Raw genomic sequence first — 23,527 nt, 5'->3', positions numbered from 1 at the left:
TATTAATTGGACAACTTATATAAGTTTTTCTATTTTTATAACTAATAGGATAATTAGTAAATGCACCACATTGTAGCTAAAATTTGGCCATCGCAATAAAATGGAAAATTTTGAAAACAAGGCTATGGAAACTCTTTTTGTTATCCAAAATCAATTAAATCAATACTCTCAAACGGGTGTTGATGACAATTCGTTCGGTCAATCTTGGATCACGAATGACGAAACAATAACTGGTTGTGAAATCTGTGGAGATTATCACTCAACATGGGAATGTTATTATTACGTTCCTATGGAAAATTACGCATCCACGAAACCCGAATGGAATGATTATGAAGAATACAATTCAAATTGGGATTATTCCCAAGAATATTTCCAAACTCAACAACCAGTAGACGAGGAAAATTACGTGTCTGAAAATTTATTAGACAATATGAAAATCAAACTCGAAGAACTCAATGCTCAAAATGAACAAATGAGAGAGTTTGTAAACCGGCAAGCTGAAACTCTATCAGACTACACACCTGTTGATCTGAGGAGTCGTGTGCAAGAAAATCTCATATCATCGAATTTTGATGAATTCGAGAGCTCCAAAATCACCAACTATCCCGATGATACTTTTTATTCAGTCTTACCAATTTCACAACATATCGACACATTAGCCTCTACCGACGAAATCATCGATCCATCAATGGATAAAGAAGAAGTAAGGGTGACAAATTGGTACTCTTGGGAATACGATAACGTTGAAAATTTTACCCCCGAGGCCAAACCGAACTTCACCATTCCACAACCTTCCAACCCAATATTCTCAATAGACGAGTCATCCACCGGAAATGAACTACGAGCTGTAATAGATAATGACACCTCGAATTTCACCCAATTGGGTAATAGAGGTGAAAACTTTGATCCTGAGAATAAAAGGAAGGAAATATTAGGAATTGTCCACCCTATAGAAATAAGTATGTCGGTGTATATCGATCCATTTGACCAAGAACCAGAAAAGAGACATATCCATTTACTAAAAGCTACACTTAAAAAAGAATTAGGTAGTGACGATCAGGTGGGTCTAAACTTTAAACCCATTAATATATTTTATACCACCCGAGATGTGAATAACTGGCTCACTATTTTAATTCGTGGAACTTATTCTACTGACTTCACATGTCGTCAGCTAAGTGTGGGGAAGTTTAACCCCACTTAACGTTAAATTAGGGGTTCGGGTTAGTGCATAACTCGTTAATAAACATGCATAATAAATTAGGGTAAAAGACGCATTTTTAAAGATTAGCAAACAGTTCAGAAAAGCAACCGTTTTTGAAGAAAAATATGTGTGATAAAACAAGAAGGAATGAACGATGAGCCGCGCCATCTATCATTCGACGAGCTTTATAATTACAAACTGAGTATTTTCAATCACTTTTCTACACTAATCACCCTCATGAATTTATAATTAGAGTCTGATTTCATGCAAATGAGGGCATTGCATGATCTCAAGTGTGGGGAAGGGTTATAAATTCTCTCAGGTTTATACTTGGCTTATTTTCTAAATTTTATGAAAATTTGAAAAATTTTAAACTAAATGAATTTAAAATCATGTTTATATATATTTATGAACGGTGAAAACTCGGTGTTAATACCGAAATTATCGTTACCTCGGAAAGGACATAAATTGAGAAACACCCTAAAACGATTGAATTCATTTAAAATGGAATAAAGGAGAATAAAAAGGCAAAGAAAGAAACTAAGTGTGGGGAGAATGTGCCAAGTTATTCAATTAAAAACTATCTATCACATGTTTCTGTAAGGTTTATTGCAGATGCTTTTGTTTTGGACTAAATTAACTATTTTACCCGATGAAAGAAAAGAAAAGATGGATCTACACGATGAATCAATTCCATCATTAAAAGGAAGTAAAGTCTTCCGAAAAAGACATGCGCTTCTTGGTTTAGGTCATGAAGTTGTCGTACAGACCAGCTGTAGGATGACGAAAAATCTAGAAAAGTCATCTCTAAAATCAGCAGGAAATCCACGGACCTCAGCATCAAACAGGGTCGCCAAGTGGTCAGATTTATCCTAACCATGAGAAGGATTTATCTCGTACAATGGGGGGGCACCGTGCAAATTAGCTTGATAAGACTAATGAATCAGATCCCCAGAAAGGATAATCTCCTTAAAGATCAAAAATCAGCTTTTAAGCCTGATATTACTCAATCCTTGAGATTGACCTTAAAGATTGAGAATTACAAACTCATGGAATTCAATGATATCTAAACTCGAGCTTGAACGAGAAAATATTTTGATCAAAAATAAAACCGATTTGTTTTCTGAAAACCCATTTTCAATGCGTTCATTACCTTTGAACGTAAAATCCTAGGAATTCACCTGGAATTCATTAGGTCACCTGAACCAAATCGGGTGTCAACCGTAAGAACGGTGGTTGCATAGCATGGTCGGAGACAGGACCTTGTGCCAGACCGAAAAATCATAGGATGATCTTTACTATTGCTCCTACAAAGGATAGTAATAGCATCCGACACGTTTATAGACCATAATCAAAAGCAAGTCACGGGACATTGCCTTAACAGTTTCTTGTTCATCGCTTTCCTTTACAACCGGACGGTAGTTTACCGAAAGGTAATATACGGAGCAAGTATACTGGACGTGTTGCTTTCCCAATACAAGGTTAGCAAGTGGGTAACACAAAACCACAAGTGTTGAGCTAAAATTTTCAAATCTGAAACCCACCAACCCACAAAAATATTTTGCAAACACCGGTGAAGGGTTATTCCGGAAAACCTGTCTAGGGTAAAATCTAGCATGAATTTTCAAAAGATCAAATGTTTTCATAAAGATCAAATTTCCTAACGGATCTAAATTTTCATAGTCATGTGGGACTGTAAACCACAAATGCTACTATCATTGTTTATACCGCCGTATCAAAATCACTGATGTACAAAGTGTGAAGAATAAAGAAGTGATTCTAGTGTGTTTTATTTCAAGACTGTATTGCTTGAGGACAAGCAACGTTCAAGTGTGGGGATATTTGATAGTGCTCCAAATGAACATATATTTAGTATCAATATCCCTCCGATATGTAAAGATTTCAGTTGCAATTGTTCCATTTTCATGTAATATTCGTTTATATTAAATAAGTGCGAAGACAAAAGGCAAAAACAACGAATTGAAGACGCAAAGGTCCAAAAAGCTCAAAAGTACAAGATACAATTAAAAAGGTTCAATTTATTGATAAGGAACGTCTAAAAATGACAAGAGTACAAGTTACGAAACGCAAAGTACAAAATATCTCAGCGTACGCAAGGACGTTCGAAAATCCGGAACCGGGACATGAACCAACTCTCAACGCTCGACGCAACGGAAAAAAAATTACGAGTCTACTATGTATATAAATATAATATAATATATAAATAATTATAAAAATTATTTATATATTATATATATTTAAATAAAAACCGTCGGCAGCCTTGGATCTTGAACTTGTGGGCTGGTTTAGGAACCTCCGCGACTTGCGGAGCTGGAAGGCCAAAATGGTCGCGACTCGCGGAGCAGTGAATTTCAGTTCTGGCTATAAAAGCTCTCGAGTTCTGCATGTAAAATATAAAAAAACATAATAATAATAATACTCCCTAGTATAATATAAATAAATATATATATGTATATATAGTATAGATTAGTGTTATATTAGATTAGTTTGGGTTATGTAAAAGTTATTTTTACGGGTTTTTAAAGTCGGAGCTCTATCCGTGTAACACTACGCGATAAATAATCAATGTAAGCTATGTTCTCCTTTTTAAATTAATGTCTCGTACTTAAGTTATTATTATGCTTATTTAAAACGAAGTAATCATGATGTTGGGCTAATTACTAAAATTGGGTAATTGGGCTTTGTACCATAATTGGGGTTTGGACAAAAGAACGACACTTGTGGAAATTAGACTATGGGCTATTAATGGGCTTTATATTTGTTTAACTAAATGATTGTTTGTTAATGTTAATATAAAGATCTACAATTGGGCGTCCCTATAAATTACCATATACACTCAATCGGACACGATGGGCGGGGTATTTATATGTACGAATAATCGTTCATTTAACCGGACACGGGAATGGATTAATAGCCACTAGAATAATTAAAACAGGGGTGAAATTACATTCAAGGGTAATTGGTGTAATTGTTAACAAAGTAGTAAAACCTTGGTTTACACGCAGTCGATAACCTGGTGTATTCATTAAACAAAGTATTAAAACCTTGTTACAATTCGAATCCCCAATTAGTTGGAATATTTAACTTCGGGTATAATAATAATTTGACGAGGACACTTGCACTTTATATTTATGACTGATGGACTGTTATGGACGAAAACCAGACGGACATATTAAATAATCCAGGACAAAGGACAATTAACCCATGGGCATAAAACTAAAATCAACACGTCAACCATCATGGTTACGGAAGTTTAAATAAGCATAATATATTTTATTTCATATTTCCTCGTACTTTTATTTATTGTCATTTTAATTATGGTTATTTATTTTATTGTTATTTAAATATCATCATTTACTATACGCTTCGCTTAAAATATAAATCGACAAACCGGTCATTAAACGGTAAACCCCCTTTTATATATTATTATATATAATTATATATATTTTGTACAAATATAGTTGTTTAAAAATATAGTGTGCAATAAGCCCGCTCCCTGTGGAACGAACTGGACTTACTAAAAACTATACTACTCTACGATTAGGTACACTGCCTATAGTGTTGTAGCAAGGTTTAGGTATATCCATTTTGTAAATAAATAATTAAAACTTGTGTAATTTGTAACGTATTTCGTAGTAAAATATAGTACTATCACGTACCCCTCCGCTACATCATCAGTCGCCCATTTTTAGCAACCACCGAGGCATTCATTGATGTAAGAGAAGGTAGAATAACACTTAGGAATGGTGATACATCGATCACCTTTGTGAACCGAAAGTTTAGATCTCCACAAACCAAAACTGTTAGACCAATAAAAATGCATAAGTGTGGGGAAGATGAAGAAACACTTAATGATGATCCAATCACAAAGAATGCCGTTGATGATACGAAATTAGATGAATCCATTTTTAACAGTTCAACGAAGAAACTCTATAAACGGATTCACGATGCTAAGATTAAAGGAAAGTTTAAGTTATATAACCGATTAATATCCAATTTATCGTCAAAAGAAAAGGCAATGTTAGTTGAATTTGTGAAAGTTACAGAGGAAATCAACAAATGGATTGAAGTAAAAGTCAAAGATATACAAGTTGTTGATGATTCAATTGAAAATAATGTTAATCACAATTTCGATACCACAGCCAACTAAGTGTGGGGAGAATCAAAGGGGTTTATGTATTTCTGTTAGAGTTAGATTGTCTGTTTTCGTGTAGTTCTCGAAAATGGAACCCGAATGGTCTTTCCCTAGCAGACCCTAAAGAACTAGTCTTCTCCCCCCATTCTGAATTTTTATTTTTTTTAGGTTTTTACAAAATGAAGACTGCCTGTGAACTAAACCATGGTCTAATGCTACACGCTTTGATCACTAAACGTAATAATGACATACTACCGAGTGAAATAGTATCAGTAATCAGAGAAAGAATAGACGGAGTTAGAAAAGAATCCAGATGCGAAGATAATAAGTTACAATTTGGTAAAGGAAAATCAAAATCTGCAGCAAAAAGAAGAGCACGACACCTAGAAAGATGTCACAAATGCGGAAAATGGTCACATGGAGGTAAATGTTCAAATAATCAAACCTATTCAAACACCGAATTTGTTAATTTATGCAGAGACGAACCATTCATATGTTTAGAAGAAAAGACACTGAATGCTCGAGGTTACGCCTATGTAGCCATGGAAAACCAATTAAACCGACTATCTTATGAATGGGATAGATCATATAACTAAGAAATCTATTTCACAGGTAAGTCTGTACAGTTTTTATTTTATTTTATTTTTAACCTTTTGATAATAAACGCTAATTTGTTCGCTAAAAAGTATTAAATTAGTATTGAATAAAATTAGGTTTGACGACCGAAATTATTGATATCATTCAAAAATTTATTACATCACTGCGAAATTTAACGTTTATTCTTAAGGTATAAATATCTTTAAACAATCAACCCAAAATATTTCAAAAATTCGTCATGAGTTAAATTAGGTCTTAGAACCGAAATTACTTTACCGAAAAGAGGGGCGCATATTTTTGATAATATTTGATTGATTAAAGTGGGATAAAAAGCCAAAAAGATTTTTAATTTTATTTTTACCATGTTTTTAAATTTAATATTTAAATCTTAAATTAATATTGTAAACTTTGTAAAAACAATATATTTAAAATTGTAAATATTTGAAAAATTAATATAAGTTTGGTATGAATTTATAAATTTTTAAATTAAGTTTGGTGTGAATTTTTAATTTTTAAAATATGAAATTTTAATTTTATGCATTTCAAATTTTAAGTTTGGTGTGAATTTTTAATATTAATTTTGAATTTTATATTTAAATTGTGTGAATTTAAAAACAAAAATTTACTTTATCTCATTAAGTTAAAAATATGATTTTTAAAATTCGTCGTAAGTTGAAGACTAGGTCTTTGAACCGAAATTGCTTTACCCGAGGGAGGGACGAGAACTTTTATTATCATTATTTTTAATCTTATTGAATTAAAGTATGCCAAAAACATTAAAAAACCCAAAAATCTTAGCTTTTAAAACAATCGCTACAAAAAGACAAATTTTAAAATTTTGTCAAAGGACGGACTAGGACATCGATCCGAAACGACCTCGTCCTAAATAACAAGGGAAACAAAATTTTAAAATTAATTACTTAATTGTTTTATAAGTTAAAGATTATAAAAAAAAAAAAAAATTAGCAAACTCCGCGACTCGCGGAGTTTGAAGGGTAATTCACCGCGAGTCGCGGAGGGACCAAAACCCAGAAAAAAAAATATAATAAAACGTAAAAACAGATCAGTTCACTCCCCACAAAAACACACTGCGAAGAACACAGCGAAAAAACCCCGAAAATACACGAAAAATACACCCTAAAATCACAATTTTTGACCGTTAATCACCAAATTTTTTACTAAAATCATGTTGAGAAGGATGCTATCTAGGAATTACTCAAGAAAAACGGTAAATTTCTACACCTAAACACCATTTAATCCGAAATTTGGTGTTCTTGAGCCATTTTTTCCCCAATTTGATTTTGATGCTTTTTAGTGTAATTATGCTTAAATTGTTTATGTATTATGCTTGTATAACCTAGATTGATGCTATTTAACATGATTAGAAGCCTTAAACTTCAAATTTAGAGTAATCTAGGGTTTGTGTTCTTGAGCAAATTTGGGGCTTTTTTATATAAACAGGTTATGGCCAATTTTTGTCGTGAATTGTTGCTAAATTAAGTAGTGTAACATGTCTAGGTAGTTAAATGATACAAACTTTGAGCCTAAACATGTTTTTGAGAATTAAAGTGGACTTTTTCAAGTCTAAAATTCATGAACTTGATTTTTGAGAGATAATGCCATTTGAAACTTGTTTAATTGCTAGTAATGATTATTTTGACATGTTGTTTGAGTTGAATGCTTATGAACTTGGCAAACATTTTCGTATATGCTATTTTGAAAAAGTGTAGATTTGATGAAAATATGAAAATGAGCTTAAGTTTGATATAAATTGATCATGTCATTGTAATTATTTTGATTGATGATTTTGCTGACACTAATGCATATTTAGATGCACAAAAATTGTGTTTGATATGTTTTGCAGACTGAAAGGGGTGAATCTTCATCCCAAGCTCGCAATGCTCCTGCTGAGAATGCAGAACAACAGGAGGTGGATAACTACTACAAGCAGGATATACCTCATCCAGTCATGACCTTTTCTGATATGCACTTGGGAGAGTTGCACCCGAACCAGAGATTTGACAGACTTTGGATAGATTATCCAAAATATCAAAGGGGTTTGCATACTCTTCATTCTAAGGTTGTTGAGGTACCAAGGGTCATAGAATGGGGACCCTTAGAAGCTGTAGAATTGGCCGGGCCAATTAGGGAATTACTTGTACAGAGGTATGGTAATTCTACTTTTAATGACTGGGTACGTCTATTCACCATGCGTAGACCTGTATATAAAGTATGGTGTGAAGAATTGTTGTGTAGTATAGAGTTGAATGATCGGGTAGCTAGTTTAACTGATCGTTCTTTTATTAGATTTTTGTTAAGCGGTTCGATGCGCCACATGTCTTTACTAGACATGGCTCAGGCTTTACGTATATATACGCCTGAGGAGTTAGCATCTGCTGATTGTAGAGGGTTGATACTAAACGGTAGAAAGATAGATGAAAATTTTGATACACACGGTGTGTGGAGTCAAATGACAAGCCATCACCGTTTCAAAGGGGGAAATTACTCTTATTTGGATATAGATAGAGCCGAATTAAGAGTGATTCATAGGTTTTTAGCTAATTCGATTACACAAAGGGGTAAGAACAAGGAAAAGGTAAATGAACAGGATTTGTTTTACCATATGTGTATTCGAGACCCACAAAGCGCTGTAAGTATACCGTATTGTGTGGGTTATTATTTATCAGCTATGGTTCGGGGGATGAGACCGCATAGCATAATAGGAGGTGGTATTTTTATTACTTTGATTGGTGAATATCTTGGTGTGGATATAAGTCGGGGGGGGGGGGATTATTAGTAGAAGAACCAGAACCCCGAGATACTATAGGTTTAAATGTATACCATGGTGCGAAAGTTTTGAAGAGGCGAAATAACGCCGCAGTACCATACCATGGTAGACATCCACAGTTTGAGAGAAACCAACAGCAAGGTAATGTAGGAGGGGGAAATGAGATGCAAGAAAAGCAAAGGTTTATAGCTTCACAGGAGTACGAAAATGCTAGACAGAGAGCATTTGAAGATTGGCAAGTTTATCAGAACCAAATCATAGCTCATTGCCAACATATAGGTAGAAACTATATTCCTACACCGAAACCCATCTTCCCTCCCTGGTCTATAGAGATGCAACCACCTTATCCTACGTATAACCCTGCCGAAGCATTCTATAGCACCTATGGTTATGCTTGGAACCCCTATTGGTACCAGTATCATCCCTAGTATACTTAGTTTTATTTATTTTGTAATTTGTAATGATTGATACGTTTAATACTATTGTTAATATTGTAATAGTTTTTATAATTGTCTAACTTTTATTCTTAGATTTTAATAATTTTTGAATGTAGGGTAATATACCAAACTTCAAAAATATGTATATATGTTTGCAGTTTATCTTATGTACACAACAGGGTAAAACAACGCATTTTCAAAGACTGGCATTAAGTTCAGCAAAAGCAACTAATTTTGACGACAAGATGCAAAATATATATGAAATAACAACAAGACGGAATGAACAAATGATGTGCACCATTTATCATTCAGCAAACAAACGCCAATATATTTGGAAACTTTGGTAAAAATTTAATCATTTTCACACAAATCACCCTCAATAATTTAAATTGTTACTGATTTCTTGCAAATGAGGGCATTGCAAGATCTTAAGTGTGGGAAGGGGTTAAATTATTTCGGATTTTAAAATTTTTATCTTAAACACTTGGTTACCATTAAAAATACTAGTAAAGCAGTAGTTGTATTAGAATCTAGTGCTCTCTGATAATAAAGAACAGCCCTAGTCTTATATACTGACTACCCAATTCTAGTAAAATTTTTCAAAATTTTCAATTAAATGAACTCAAAATCATGTTTATACATATTTATGAACGATAAAACTAGGTTTTAACACCGAAATTATTGTAACCTCGGAAAGGACATAAATTAAGAAACAAACCAAAATGTTAAAACTCATTTAAAATGGAATAGAGGACGATAAAAAGGAAAATAAAAGCCAAGTGTGGGAAAATTTTCCAAGTTATTCAAAACATATATCACATATTTCTGTAACAAATAACTGAAAATACTTTTGCTTTGGACTAAACTAAACTGTTTTACCCGATGAAAGAAAAGAAGAAATGGATCTACACGATGAATCAATTCCATCATTAAAAGGAAGTAAAGTCTTCCGAAAAAGAAACGCGCTTCTTGATTTAGGTCATGAAGTTGTCGTCCAGACCAGCTGTAGGTTGACGAAAAATCTAGAAAAGTCATCACTAAAATCAGCAGGAAATCCACGGACCTCAGCATTAAACAGGGTCGCCAAGTGGTCAGATTTATCCTAACCATGAGAAGGACTTATCTCGTACAATGGGGGGGCACCATGCAAATTAGCTGGATAAGACTAATGAATCAGATCCCCAGAAAGGATAATCTCCTTAAAGATTAAAAATCAGCTTTTAAGACTGATATTACTCAATCCTAGAGATTGACCTTAAAGATTGAGAATTACAAACTCATGGAATTCAATGATATCTAAACTCGAGCTTGAACGAGAAAATATTTTGATCAAAATTACAAACCGATTTGTTTTCTGAAAACCCTATTTTCAATGCGTTCATTACCATTGAACGTAAAATCCTAGGAATTCATCTGGAATTCATTAGGTCACCTGAACCAAATCGGGTGTCAACCGTAAGAACGGTGGTTGCATAGTGGTCAAAGACAGGACCTTGTGCCATACCGAAAAATTATAAGGGTGAGCTTTACTATTGCGCCTACCAAGGATAGTAAATTGCGTCCGACACGTTATAGACCATAATTAAAAGCATGTCAGGGGACATTGCCTTAACAGTTGCTTGTTCAACGCTTTCCTTTACAACCGGACGGTAGTTTACCGAAAGGTAATATACGGGACAAGTAAACTGGACGTGTTGCTTTCCAAATACAAGGTTAGCAAGTGGGTGACACAAAACCATAAGTTTTGAGCTAAAATTTTCAAATCTGAAACCCACCAAACCCACAAAAATATTTTGCAAACACCGGTAAAGGGTTATTCCGGAAAACTCATCTAGGGTAAAAACTAGATTTAATTTTCAAAAGATCAAATGTTTTCATAAAGATCCAATTTCCTTAATGGATCTAAATTTTTATAGTCATGTGGGACTGTAAACCATATCGTTACTACCATTGTTTATACCACTGTATAGAAATCACTGATGTACAAAGTGTGAAGAATAAAGAAGTGATTCTAGTATTTCAAGACGATATTGCTTGAGGACAAGCAACGCTCAAGTGTGGAAATATTTGATAATGCTAAAAACGAACATATATTTCATAGCATTATTCCTCAAGAAAGACAAGCTTTTAGTTGCAATTGTTCTATTTACAAGTGATATTCGTTTAAATAATAAAAGGTGAAGACAAAAGACAGATTCGACGAATTGAAGACGCAAACGACCAAAAAGCTCAAAAGTACAAAAGACAATCAAAGAGGTTCTAATTATTGATAAGAAACGTCTCGAAATTACAAGAGTACAAGATTCAAAACGCAAAGTACAAGATATTAAATTGTACGCAAGGACGTTCGAAAATTCAGAACCGGGACCAGAGTCAACTCTCAACGCTCGACGCAACGGACTAAAAATTACAAATTAACTATGCACATAAATATAATATAATATTTAAATAATTCTTATAATTATTTAATATATTAAATTTATTTAAAACCGTCGGTAAACAAAGAGCCAAACTCCTCTGAGCTGTAATTTCAAACTCCGCAACTCGCGGAGTTTGAAGGCAAAATTGGCCGCGAGTCGCGGACCCCCAAAATGAGAAACTGCCTATAAAGCCAACCGAATTCTGAGCATTTTTGATAATCTTTTTCTTCTTCTCTCATAATACTACGTAATATATATATATATATATATATATATATATATATATATATATATATATATATATATATATATATATTATAATTTATATTTTAATTTTAATTATAATTCTAATAATAAGGGTATGTTAGCGAATGTTGTAAGGGTGTAAGTCGAAATTCTGTCCGTGTAACGCTACGCTATTTTTAATCATTGTAAGTTATGTTCAACCTTTTTATATTAATGTCTCGTAGCTAAGTTATTATTATGCTTATTTAATCCGAAGTAATCATGATGTTGGGATAATTACTAAAATTGGGTAATTGGGCTTTGTACCATAATTGAGGTTTGGACAAAAGAACGACACTTGTGGAAATTAGACTATGGGCTATTAATGGGTTTTATATTAACTAAACAATACCTTGTTAATTTAATATACAAACTTATAATTTGACGTATTTATATATAACCACATACGCTTGACTGGGTACGGTGGGCGCGATATCTATAAATACCAATAATTATTCATTTTACCGGATACGGAACTGGATTAATAGTTAATAAACTTGTTGAAACAGGGGTGAATTACATTCAAGGGTAATTGGTGTAATTGTTAACAAAGTAGTAAAACCTTGGTTTACACGAAGTCGATAACCTGGTGTATTCATTAAACAAAGTATTAAAACCTTGTTACAATTCGAATCCCCAATTAGTTGGAATATTTGACTTCAAGAATAAGAATAATTTGACGAAGGCTTTCGCTCTTTATATTTATGACTGATGGACTATTATGGACAAATCCGTATGGACATATTAAATAATCCAGGACAAAGGACAATTAACCCATGGGCATAAAACTAAAATCAACACGTCAAACATCATGATTACGGAAGTTTAAATAAGCATAATTCTTTTACTTCATATTTAATTTCCTTTATTTTATATTTAATTGCACTTCTAATTATCGCATTTTTATTTTTATTGTATTTAATTGCACTTTTAATTATCGTACTTTTTAATTCTCGCAAGTTTATTTTATCGCACTTTTATTATTGCAATTTCATTATCGTTATTTATTTTACGCTTTAAATTAAGTCTTTTATTTATTTAATATTTTACATTAGGTTTTAACTGCGACTAAAGTTTTAAAATCGACAAACCGGTCATTAAATGGTAAAAACCCCCCTTTATAATAATAATATTACTTATATATATATATATATATATATATGTATTTCTACAAAAGTAAACTAATATAGCGTTAAGCTTTGTTTAAAAAGATTCCCTGTGGAACGAACCGGACTTACTAAAAACTACACTACTGTACGATTAGGTACACTGCCTATAAGTGTTGTAGCAAGGTTTAAGTATATCCGTTCTCTAAATAAATAAATATCTTGTGTAAAATTGTATCGTATTTAATAGTATTTTTCTGCAAAAATATAAGCTATTTCGTATACCCCGCTGCAAACATCAGTTACTAACAAGGAGACTCCGAAGTCTTCTCCTATTGTTTCCTCTAATGTTTTGCAGGTACCTATTAATGAGGAGAAAAAGGAGGAAGAGCCCAATTTAGAAATGTTGCTTGACGAAGAGAAAAAGGAAGATGATCCGCCGGAGATCATAACTAAATCACCGCCGTTGAAGGAATACAAAGCACCAATTCCTTACCCAAAAGCGTTGAAAAAGGATAAGCTCGCTAGTCAATATCAGAAATTTGCAAATATGATTAAGCAGATTAGCGTGAACATGCCACTCGCGGAAGTGCTCCAATGGATGCCTAACTATGGGAAGTTTCTCAAAGATCTTATCTCCAAGAAAGGTAAGTACCATGAGGTATCCGCCGCATTCCTCCATAAGGAATGTTCGGCCATCTTGAAAAAGAGCAAGATGCCTCCAAAATTGGGCGACCCGGGTAGTTTTGTTATCCCTTGTGCTATGGGTAATTTGGAAGTGTACGATGCACTCGCCGACTTAGGTGCTAGTGTTAACCTTATGCCATATTCGTTATATCTTAAACTCGGCTTAGGTGACTTGAAACCTACGAGGATGGGGATTCACTTAGTGAACCACTCTTTTGATACCCCCATTGGAATAGCCGAGGACATATTGGTAAAGGTTGATTCACTTGTATTTCCAGTTGATTTCGTGATCTTAGAGATGAGAGAGGACACTAAGGTGCCCATTATTCTAGGTCGACCATTCCTTAACACCGCGGATGCTATTATCCACGTTCAAAAAAAACAACTTAGCCTAGGTGTTGGGAATGAGAGGGTGATTTGTCACATTAATAAAGCCATGAGACACCCTATTTCAACCGATGATGAATGTTTTGCTATTGATGTTATTGACGATTGTGTTGAGCATGATTTACAGGAATTATTAAGTGTAGACACGTCGGATGTAATCATGATGGGTGAAGTCAACGGTGACTTTGACCCGGAAGTAGAGTTGGAGGAATTGCTTAAAGAGGATGAGCTTAAAGAATCGGAATCATTTGAAACTATCCGGTTGAAAAATGAATTCCGTATCAAAACATCTCTCGAAGAACTGCCCACCTTGGAGCTTAAGGAGCTTCCACCTCACATGGAATATGCTTATCTTCAAGGTACATCCCAATTGCCGGTTATCATTTCTTCGACACTTACCGACGACCAAAAGGGTCGGTTGGTTTCCGTTCTCAAATCCCATAAAAGGGTAATAGCTTGGAAAACCTCGGACATACCGGGCATCAATCCGGCCTTTTGTACTCATCGAATCCTAATGGAAGATGATTTTAAACCAGTGGTACAAAGACAACGTCGTCTAAACCCGAATATGAAATAGGTCGTTAAAAAAGAGGTGGTTAAATTTCTCGATGCCGGGTTAATTTATCCCATCTCGGACAGCCCGTGGGTAAGCCCTGTTCAAGTTGTGCCCAAAAAGGGAGGCACGACTGTTGTTCTCAACGAGAAGGACGAACTTGTTCCTACTCGTACCGTCACGGGATGGAGAGTTTGTATCGATTATCGTCGTTTGAACGACGCCACTAGGAAGGACCACTTCCCGCTTCCATTTATTGATCAAATGCTTGAGCGTTTAGCGGGAAGGGAGTTCTATTGTTTCCTAGATGGATTTTCAGGCTACTTCCAAATCCCCATTGATCCGAAGGACCAAGATAAAACCACATTTACTTGTCCTTTCGGTACCTTTGCTTATCGGCGAATGCCATTCGGGCTATGCAATGCCCCGAGCACCTTTCAAAGGTGTATGGTCGCCATCTTTCATGACATGATCGAGGACTTCATGGAAGTTTTCATGGACGATTTTTCTGTCTTTGGAGACTCTTTCGATTCGTGTCTTGTTAATCTTGAAAAAGTGCTAAAAAGGTGCGAGGAATCAAACCTTGTTCTTAACTGGGAAAAATGCCACTTCATGGTGAAGGAAGGCATTGTCTTAGGGCACAAAATCTCTCGTGCAGGTATTGAGGTTGATAAGGCCAAAATTGATGTTATTTCGGGCCTTCCCAAACCTACAAATGTTAAAGCCATTCGTAGTTTTCTTGGTCATGCGGGATTCTATAGATGGTTCATTAAGGACTTTTCTAAGATTGCCCGACCATTGACCAAACTCCTTGAGAAGGACGTTCCTTTCGACTTTAATATCGAATGTGAGAACGCTTTTAACTTCTTAAAAGAGAAGCTCACACACACTCCTATCATGGTATCTCCCGATTGGTCTCAACCTTTCGAGCTCATGTGTGATGCTAGTGATTTCGCGCTAGGCGCGGTTTTAGGTCAACGCCACGTTAATCACTTTAAACCTATTTATTACGCGAGTAAGACACTTATGGGGGCTCAATTAAATTATACCACCACGAAAAAGGAGCTCCTTGCGGTCGTCTTTGCGTTTGATAAATTTAGGTCATATTTGGTGTTGTCTAAAACGGTCGTCTACACCGATCATTCGGCCCTTAAGTACTTGTCCTCTAAACAAGATGCTAAGCCTAGACTCATTCGTTGGATTCTTCTTCTCCAAGAATTTGACATTGAGATCAAGGATAAAAAGGTTGCCGAAAATTTAGCCGCGGATCATTTATCTCGTCTTGAAAACCCAAACCTAGAAGAACTCAATGAATCGGACATTCATGATACATTCCCCGATGAGTCCCTTATGGGTATCGAAATTGAATCCGAAACTCCTTGGTTCGCCGATATTGCTAATTATCTAGCCGCGGGCATTCTTTCCAAAGGTTTAACTTACCAACAAAAGAAGAAATTCTTTGCGGATATTAAGTTCTACTTTTAGGATGCCCCACATCTTTTTCGAATTGGGGCGGATCAAGTGATTCGTCGTTGTGTTTATGGGAAGGAAGCTCGACAAATTCTAGAGCATTGTCACCAAGGACCCACAGGTGGGCATCTTGGAGCTAATTATACGGCTAAGAAAATCTTTGATTCGGGATTCTATTGGCCTACCATTTTCAAAGATGCTAGTGCCTTTATCAAAACTTGTGATGCTTGCCGAAGGGCGGGAAACATCTCCAAAAGAGATGAGATGCCCCAAACGAGTATTCAAGTTTGTGAGATATTTGACATTCGGGGGATAGACTTCATGGGACCTTTCCCCGCATCCAACAAATGCAAATACATCCTTGTGGCGGTTGACTATGTGTCAAAGTAGGCGGAGGCCAAAGCTTTGCCTATTAATGACGCAAGAGTCGTTGTTGACTTCCTTAAAAATCTCTTTTCGCGTTTCGGGCTTCCAAAAGCCTTGATTAGTGATCGCGGTACGCACTTTGCAAATCAACTACTCGAGAAGGTACTTAAGAAGTATGGAGTAACCCACCGTTTCTCCACGGCTTACCACCCTCAAACGAGTGGCCAAGTTGAGAATACTAACCGCGCACTAAAACGCATTCTTGAAAGAACGGTAAAAAACAATCCTACGATTTGGAACCGGAAGTTGAATGACGCGCTATGGGCATTTCAAACTGCGTATAAAATGCCCATTGGTACTACACCATTCCGTCTCATTTATGGAAAAGCGTGTCATTTGCCGATTGAAGTGGAGCATAAGGCGTATTGGGCACTTAAACAGTGTAATACGGACCTTAAGGAAGCGGGAGAACATCGATTTTTGCAAATTCTTGAACTTAAGGAATTGAGAAACCATGCTTATGAGAATTCGCGCATTTATAAGGAGAAGACGAAGTTATGGCATGATGCGCGTTTGAAGATGAGAAAAGAATTTGAACCGGGTGATAAAGTTTTGTTATTTCAATCTAAGTTCAAATTCTCCGCCGGAATGCTTAGGTCACGATGGTCCGGTCCATTCGTGGTGAAGAAGGCTTTTCTGGCCGGGCACGTGGAATTGATAGATAATGAGGGTAGAAGCTTTAAGGTGAATGGTCATAGGTTAAAATTATATCACGAGACATTCGATAACTCCGAGAGGGAGGACCTCACCCTCTACCCGAGAGACACATGAGCATGGGGATGAGTCGAGAAAACGACTCGTTAAAAAATCAAATCGTGTAGAGTTTTGTATCTTTGTTAGGTAAATTGTGTGTATTTTTGCTTTAATTCGAAAACCTTGAAAAATCCAAAAACATTATAAATTCAAAAAAAAAAAAAATTAAAAAAAAAAGTCACCAAAACGCGACAGATTGGTCAGAACAGACCCCATAGGCTGTCGCGTTTGGGCCTCACTTATCACGTTTGAATCCATTTTGTCGCGTAACGCGACGCGTTCAGACAGACGGTGTGATGACCCAGAAATTTCGACTAAATTTAAACTTAATCTTTGTATGATTAACATTTCCGACACGATAAGCAAAGTCTGTAAAACTGAATCTCAAAATTTTTGAATTACTTTTATATATTTAAATACCCTTCGGTTGTTTTCGACGATTCGCGAACAATTATATGTAAATAGATACATATATACTATAACATGAAAAGGTAACAATGTATTAATTGTTTGATACCGTACATTAAACTTATTGGTTTAAATATCTATTTGAATGTATATGATAAGTTGAAATATTTATTATTAAAATTTATTTATAAATAACTTCCAATGTGTATTTAAAAACTGATTTATGTATATTAAAAAGATATATACATATATATAATAAACGATAGTAACATTCGTTTATTGATTCAATTGATATTTAGATAAGTTAACTAAAGCGTTTAAGATGAACCAGTTAAACACTAATTTGTTACAGTGTTTTCAAATTGCCACATTACTCAAAATGCTACAGTGTTTTCGAAAATCACTATTTACTACAGTGAAATTTGAATTGCTACAGTGAATTGCTACAGTAAAATTTGACTTTGCTACAGTAACTTTGCTACAGTAAAACGCTATTATAAAAATGTATTTTAACAAATAGCGAGACGATGATTTATAGAAGTAAATGACCAAAACACTCGAAAGTTTAAGATACACTTTGAGTGATATAATTAAGGGATAATTTAAGGCTATTGATAAGGCTAAAAAGGAACATATATTTCATAGCATTATCCCCCAAGAAAGACAGGATTTTAGTTGTAATTGTTCCATATTCAAGTAATATTCGTTTATATTTAATAAGTGCGAAGACAAAAGGCGAAAACGAAGAATTGAAGACGGAAAGGTCCAAAATGCTCAAATGTACAAGATACAATTAAAAAGGTTCAAATTATTGATAAAGAACGTCTAAAAATGACAAGAGTACAAGTTGCGGAACGCAAAGTACACGATATAAAATAGTACGCAAGGACGTCTGAAAATCCGGAACCGGGACCCGAGTCAAGAAGAAACGCCCGACGCAACGGACCAAAAATATCTAGTCTACTATGCACAAGAATAAAATATAATATATAAATAATTATATTAATTATTTATATATTTATATTTATTTTATATTATGTCGACAAGCTAGGAGCCAAAACAATGTGAGCTGTCCCTGGTCCTCATGCGAGTCGCATGGCCAGAAGGCCATTTCCATGCGAGTCGCATGACTCCAGATTTCAGGCCAGGTTCTATAAATTGCAACATTTTCTGCCGAGTAAAGAAAAAAAAAAACACACACACACATACATATTACTCCGTATTTATTTTATTTATTATTTATATTATTATTATTATTATTATTATTATTATTATTATTATTATTATTATTAATAAGATTATTATTAATCTTATTATTTTTTTTTATTATTAGTGTTATTATTTTTGCGATACAAAAATAATACTGTACATCAAATATTACGACGGAGTGCTGTCCAAGTAATTTTCAAAATGAGTTTTCGAGCAAGCTAGAGCTAAGGAAATTATGGGTTATTGCCAAGGAGGTTATGGGTAATGTTCGGGGTATTGTTCTAGAATCCAAGGCCAACCATACAGTCGTCTACCATCATTACGTCTACGCTATTTCCCTACAATATTGAATCACAATATTGAACTGTGAGTTTATAGTCTCCCTTTTTAAATACTTTAAATATTTTTGGGCTGAGAATATATGCAATTTATTTTAAACGCGATAAGACACAAGTACATACTAAATTCTACACTGAGTTAAACCGAAAATCCCTTAGCTTTGGTAACTAGTAGCTGCCAGTACATAGGATATGGACTGGTGGGCGCGAATAATTGTATATGGATCCATAGGGCTTGACATCCCCGTCCGAGCTAGAGCGCTAGCCTTTTAACGGACGTATGTTATTTGAGGTTAAGACACATTGGTTTGCGTGTATTAAAACGAATGGGGTAATTATCACTATAGCGTTAAGTTTAGTTACCAGGGTGCTCTGTTACGTAGAATCTATTGATAAACTTTTGATGAAATCTTGTGGTCTATCTTTATATATGTTTATGACTCGAGCAATTAAACCTATAACTCACCAACATTCGTGTTGACTTTTTAGCATGTTTTATTCTCAGATCCTTAGAATGCTTCCGCTGTGATGTGCTTGTTGCCTGCATGGAGTCTCTCTTGCTTTGTACAAAGTTTATTGCATTCAAAATAAAACTGCGTTGTGTAAAAAATAACTGGACTGTGATGTCAACCTGTAAATTAAAGACTTATGTATTTCGGGGTTTTGCTTATACCTAAGCACTCGCCCACATGTTTATAACTTTCTATGTTTAGAAAGTCACTTATTTTAATGAATGCAATATTTTATCAAAACGTATCATATAGAGGTCAAAACCTCACTGTGGAATCAATGATTAACGTGCCGCGTCAATAGCGATTTTGACGGGTCGTTACAGACGGGTTGGTTTAAATGTTTCCAGCCTGTTTTTAACACCACCACTCCCATTCTCTTTATCCCTCTCATTTTCTGCTCTCAACACCCTAATAACCCATCAATTAAACCTTCGATTTACTCACGAATCTTCATTTAATCAACACTAACATCATGGCTAGGGTATGATTTAACATTTTCTTGCTTGTTTTTCTTAATTTCTCATGATTAAATTCTAATTTCATTAGGGTTTCAGTGAAAAACAAGTGTGGGGGTGTGTTTATGTGTTATTGTTCGATTTATATTGAAGATTATGTATGCTTAACATGTTATTACTTCGATTTTCATGCCTATTATCTATAATTTCAGTTTTTGATTTCTAGGGTTCTTAGGTATGAATAATTGGGGGTTTTGAATTTGTGAGTTAAATTGATATGTTTTGAATGTTCTATGATTGTTAGTTGAGTATGATTACCATGAATGCATGCTTAAATTGTCTAGATTTTGATTTTAATTTCTAGGGTTCATGTGTAATTTTGGTATTTTGACTTGTTTGACTAGTTTTGACTCAGTTGACTTTTGGATTGTGTTTAACATGTACTGATGATATGTATGCTTTGATTACGTGTTTTGATTGTTGATTTACTTAGTTAAAGTTGCATATCTTGTTGAGAGGATGACGTTATTGCATTGATGTATGTTGACTTGATTTGACGTCCATGTGTTAAAATTGCTTACATGGTTTTATATGAACGATGAGACATTGGTTCTAAATGCATGATAGTTGTTGGAGTCTTATATGGTCTATGCTTTTGACATGTTTTTAAGTGACCATTGACATTGTGTGCCTTAAGTGTATTTTTGGAAGAATGCGGGTTATAGCTAACGCTAACATGTCCTTTGGGATATATCTTTTTGGTTTATTATTATGTTTGTTTTTCAGACAGGAGGACGTGGTAGTGCTAGGGGTGCTTCAAGTTCCGGTACTGCGGCCGGTGCAGCTCAGGAAGTTGAACCGCAACCTCAAATTCCTCAGTCCGAATTACATGTGAATTTAAGATTTAATGGTCGATCGGAGGTTATTAAGCAACGAAAGGCGGATGTTCAAGAATTGATTCGGAAAGAATTTGAACCACACCGGGTGGTTGATTGGAATGTTTTACAACGGGGTGGTTTACATGCTACGGTTATGGAGTATTTGCAATTGGAATGGCGTGGTAATGTGTATAATGATTGGGTTGCTTTCTTTGGTATTCATGAAACAGTTTACCGGGAGTTGGTTATTGAGTTTTACGCTACATATGTGATGAATCTTCACCATGAAAACGTTGATGATCCAACGTTTATGACTTTTCGATTGGGTGGGGTTAACCGCTCTATGTCATTATTTCAATTGGCTATTTGTTTGGGAATTTATACCGATGAGGAACGCACATGAGTTAGTTTTCGAGATTATCTTTGGAATGCTGAAAGGGTTATTGATATGATTGATCCTCGTGAATTTGATGCAGCTAGAGTTTGGGGGGAGATTGCTTCTGAGTCTGAATGGAGTCCTAGTAACTATCCTTGTGTTAACATCATGGATCTCGCTCTTCGTGCAATTCAACGAATGGTTGCGCATACTATTACATATAGAAGAAGTGGGAACGAGAAGGTCTCTTTACCGGACCTTTGGTATGTGAACCAATTCCGAACCAGGACACCTACTTCAGTTGCTTATGGAGTGGCTTATTTCTTAAAACATCAGGATAGTGGACTTCGTTCTGGGGGAAGCCCGATTAGAGGTGGTCATTTCATCACGAGAATTGCGTCGGTTTTTGAGATTGATAGATCGGATATGGAGCGAATTATTACTGAGCCAGTTGTGTTAGGAGAAAGTGTTTTCCGAGGAGCAAGAGTTATATCTATTGAGCACGGTCAGGTTATTCCGTATATGGTTCGTCGTCGCCGTCCCCGAGATGCGCAGGGGGCACAGGAGGAGGATGAAGAGATGGCCGAGGGTGGTCAAGATGCAGGTCATGGTGTCGGGGGTCAGCGGTTTACCAACTGGGATTTGATGGAACAGATGCGTACTATGCAGCTCTATAATGAGGAAACCCGAGCACGCTCGAAAAGTTAGATTGCATATGGCATTAGTGAGGTTACGTATCATCACGATTGGCATCGACATAACATGGAGCTTGTTTCTCCTAATACCATCTTTACTTTTTATGGCACTCGTGTTCCATGGACTCCGGAGTCGACGGGTCCTTATCAGGTTTATGATCGCACAGCAGCTCAGGAGGTTTGGGAGGATATGGTTCGACGAAGAGGAGCAGGTTCTAGTTCTCAGTATGATGAAGGTAACCAGGGAGGTCAGTCAGGTGGTGGAGGTCCTTATGGTGGGCAATATGATGGCTCTTATGGAGGGTATAACCCTTGGTGATTGGATGCGGTGGTGGCAAGCAAAACAAACACTTTTTAATATCGTTTAGTTGTTTTTTATTTTGGATGACTGTAATCTTAATTAGGATGATGGTAGTTGTTAGTGTTTAAACTTAATACTTTGGATTTTATATGGGGCGTTTCGGTACCGTGGTGGTACCACCCCATTAATTGGGGTTGTGGTATTTTTGTTTTCGTTTCAGGTTTCACGGTGGTTGTGCTTTATTATTTTTCAAAGTCTGACAGTAAGTTCAGCACCTTACTTGATTATGATGTTTTGGTGATCGAGTGGATGCCGATGTTCTTATGCTGGCAGTAAGTTCAGCGCCATCGTGCACCGTCTTTCCGCGATCTACGGATCTAAAAATCCGGGTTTCTCTTTTCTTTTCTTTTCCCTTTTTCACTATTTTGTCCTCTCAAATTTATTTTTGATTTTTTGATTTCATGTAAATGAGCGCATTACATGATCTTAAGTGTGGGGGGGAGAGATATAAATTCTCGCGGATGTAATACACTTGGCTTGAGTCTTATTTTTGATTAAATTATTCAAAAATTTGAGAAATTATAAAATTTTTGACTCATTCAAAAAGCCAAGTGTAGTTGTTTTATGAAAGCAAATGTTATCACTTTTGTGAGTTAAAACTGTAGGATGATTCAAGTGCATCCATGAAGGAAGTCAAGTCTTCCGAATGCCCGTCTTATTTGGTGTAGGAGACTTCCTAATCTACATCATTTCATACTGACATTGGTTAATACTTCATTTCACGATGTATTACACCGATGTATCGTACTGTGGGAAGAGGAGCCTTGAGCTTCAACCGTGCTGTCTTTTTATGTAAGAGCAATGGCTTCGTGCTAGCGTTTGCTTAGACAACGCACACCATGGCCAAAAGCCATGGTAACCTTTAAAATACGGGAATGTAGTATCTGCTTCCTACATTTTCTTAAAATTAGCATAAAAACTAAGATGCGTGGGAAGTGGGGTCCAAGGACCTTAAATAAAATTAACCAAGTGTTTAAACACTTCCGGGAGAATTGAGTCCTCCCATGTTGTTCTTAGGAAGTAAAGTCT

The sequence above is a fragment of the Rutidosis leptorrhynchoides genome, chromosome 2 (genome assembly GCF_046630445.1).
Source record: "Rutidosis leptorrhynchoides isolate AG116_Rl617_1_P2 chromosome 2, CSIRO_AGI_Rlap_v1, whole genome shotgun sequence".
NCBI classification, from domain to species: Eukaryota; Viridiplantae; Streptophyta; class Magnoliopsida; order Asterales; family Asteraceae; genus Rutidosis; species Rutidosis leptorrhynchoides.
This window is presented reverse-complemented; position numbering follows the sequence as displayed.